Raw genomic sequence first — 3,195 nt, 5'->3', positions numbered from 1 at the left:
GTCAGACACGCAGTATGGCTTCCGGAGAGGCAAGGGAACAAGCGACTGTCTAGCCTTGCTGGCCACAGGGATCGACATAGCCCGTGGTAAGAAACAGCAAATGGCTTCTGTCTTTCTAGACATCAAGGGTGCATTCGATTCAGTCTCCATCGATGTGTTGGGAGTAAAGCTGCGGCGGAGCGGTCTCAATCCGACGATGTGCAACTTCCTCATCAACCTGTTGTCAGAAAAACACATGCACTTTGTGCAAGGTGATCTGGCAATCACCCGGATAAGTTACATGGGTTTGGCACAAGGCTCACGCCTTAGCCCATCCATGTATAACTTCTACGTCAGCGATATCGACGATTGCTTGACCGGAGACTGCACCCTTATACAGTACGCAGATGACGCAGTGGTTTCAATCGCTGCCAAGAAGGAAGTCGATCTGCTAGAACCCTTGCAAGATACCCTGAACAACTTGGCCCATTGGGCAGTTGAAAAGGGTATTGAATTCTCTCCGGCGAAGACGGAACTGGTCGTTTTTACAGGGAAGCATGAACCGCCGCAGCTCAATCTTTCTCTCTCGGGAAAGACTATCGAGCAGTCGGACCACTTCATGTACATGGGTACCATCTTCGATCAAAAGGGAACATGGGGGAAGCACATTAACTACCTGAAGCAAAAGTGCCTGCAAAGAACTAATTTTCTGCGCAGTGTCTCTGGCAACCGGTGGGGTGCTCATCCTTCTGACCTGCTTCGACTGTACAAGACAACGATACTCTCGGTGCTGGAATATGGCAGTTTCTGCTTCCAGTCAGCTGCGAAATCACGCTTGTTGGTTCTCCAGCGGATACAGTACCGAAGTCTTCGCATTGTCTTGGGATGCATGCACTCAACTCACAACATGACCCTCGAGGTCTTGGCGGGAGTGTTGCCTCTGCGAACTCGTTACTACGAACTGTCTTACCGGTTCCTGATCCGGTGTGATTACAGGAATAAACTGGTAATTGACAACTTTGAAACGTTGCTGAACCTTCACGTTGAGTCTCGGCGCATGCTTCTATATTATGACTTTATGTCATCGTGGGAGTGGAGCCCGAGCACAACGGTACAGCGCACGCCTCCGTTAACCAGCAGCACCCTGATTGGCTTCGACACGTCCATGAAAGCCGATACTCGCGGTATCCCAAACCATCTTCTGCGGGGAGTTGTACCGTCGATCTTCGCATCAAAGTACAACCACGTTCCTCCAAACAACAGATTCTTCACCGATGGCTCCAAGCTCGACGGCTGTACGGGCTTCGGTGTTTATCATGAATCTTATCAGCTGTTCTTTAAGCTGAAGGACCCGAGTTCGGTTTACGTCGCAGAGTTAGCCGCGGTTTACTGCGCACTGCGAATCATCGAGACCATGCCACCTGATCACTACTTCATCTTCACCGATAGCTTTAGCTCTGTTGAGGCTATCCGGTCTCTGAAGCCGACCAGGGAGTCTGCGTTTTTCCTCACGGAAATACGCAAGACTTTAAACAACCTGGCGGCTCAGTCCTTCAGCATCACGGTGGTGTGGGTCCGCGCTCATTGCTCGATTCCGGGTAATGAGAAAGCGGACTTGCTCGCCAAGAAGGGTGCTGAGAGTGGAGACATTTTTGAAAGGCCAATTAGCCTACAAGAATGCTACGGTTTGCCGAGGCAGCGTGCGCTCCTGGATGGGACGACGACACCAAGGGACGTTGGATGTATTCCATACGACCTAAGGTGCAAAGAAAAGCCTGGTTCAAGGGAATGGACTTGACGCGTGGATTCATCAGAACGATGTCCCGCCTTATGTCGAACCATTACTCGTCCAAGGCTCATCTTTACCGTATCAACATGAGTGATACGAACTTATGCGACTGTGGGCATGGTTATCAGGACATCGACCATCTCGTATGGGCGTGTCCAGATCACCATGTTCACAGAATTAAGTTGAAAGATACCCTCAGGGCCCGAGGAAGACCACCAGAAATACCGATGCGAGACGCACTATCTCAACTAGACCTTGATGTTCTCTATCCTATCTATCAGTTCCTCTCAGATTCCAAAATATCTATTTAGTTTTCTTCCAGTTAGTTTTCCTTCAGTTAGTTTTCCTCCAGTTAGTATAACTCGCCTTCACACAAAGCCGTCGTTTCTGGTTGCACCGGAAGCAAAGCAAGATCGCCCCAGCAGCTGGACACCGAGTTGCGGCTGAGGACAAAACGCAAAGGCCAGCAGAGCCAACCAAGACCCCTACACAATCCCCCTTCCCATCCCATGCCTTGTGTCTGGCAGCAGGCATCACAACACAACAACAACAACAAGCGCGGCGAAAAACGAGCTTCCCGCGCAGCCCCCTGCGGGCGGCAGCCAGTGCGGCCAGTTCGGCGGTGAGTGCAAAAGGCGAGTTTTTTGTTAGCGTTTAGTTTTTTTTTTTTTTCTCATAGTTTTTTTTTTTTCGGCTATTTTTTTTTTTTTTTTTTTTTTTTTTTTTTTTTTCTCTCCTTTTTTACTTTTGCGATTAGTTTCATCACTTTTATTTTCGTTTAGTTTATCGCGTTTTCTTCGCAAACATGGATCCGACCGAGTCGGACCATGAGGAATGCGACTTCGATTCAACCCTTGAGGGTGACGAGGACGTGGACATGGCGGACTCCGTTTTGGGAGTTCCTTCAAACACCACCAACAGGGACCTCTTCCTGAAGGATAAGGATGCTGGCGGTAAAGGGGGATCCTCGGACGGATCTAAGAGGACGAAGCGAAAGCGTCCTAAATCAGATCCGAATCCGGTTCCCCCTCAACCACCGATTCCTCCCTTGACTCCAGACCCGATTCCTCCCAATCCAGATCCAATTCCTCCCAATCCAGACCCAATTCCTCCTAAAACACCGGAGCCGAATCCGGATCCTAATCCCCCTCCGCCCCTGAATCCTCATTCTCAAAAACCGATTCCACGTCCTCGTCAGTATCAAGAAGGATCGCAAACGGAATGGGTGGTCTTCTTCCGGCCCAAACAGAAGCCGTTAAACTTTGTACAGATTACCAAGGATTTGCAGAAGCACTATCCTGGGGTGGTCGAATGTACCAAGCTGAACAAGAGCAAGCTCCGCGTGATCGTGAACTCCGCGGTGCAAGCTAATCAGATCGTAACTGATCTGCGGTTCAGCATTGAGTACCGTGTTTGGATTCCGGCCC

The sequence above is a fragment of the Culex pipiens genome, chromosome 3 (assembly GCF_016801865.2).
Source record: "Culex pipiens pallens isolate TS chromosome 3, TS_CPP_V2, whole genome shotgun sequence".
Lineage (NCBI taxonomy): Eukaryota > Metazoa > Arthropoda > Insecta > Diptera > Culicidae > Culex > Culex pipiens.
This window is presented reverse-complemented; position numbering follows the sequence as displayed.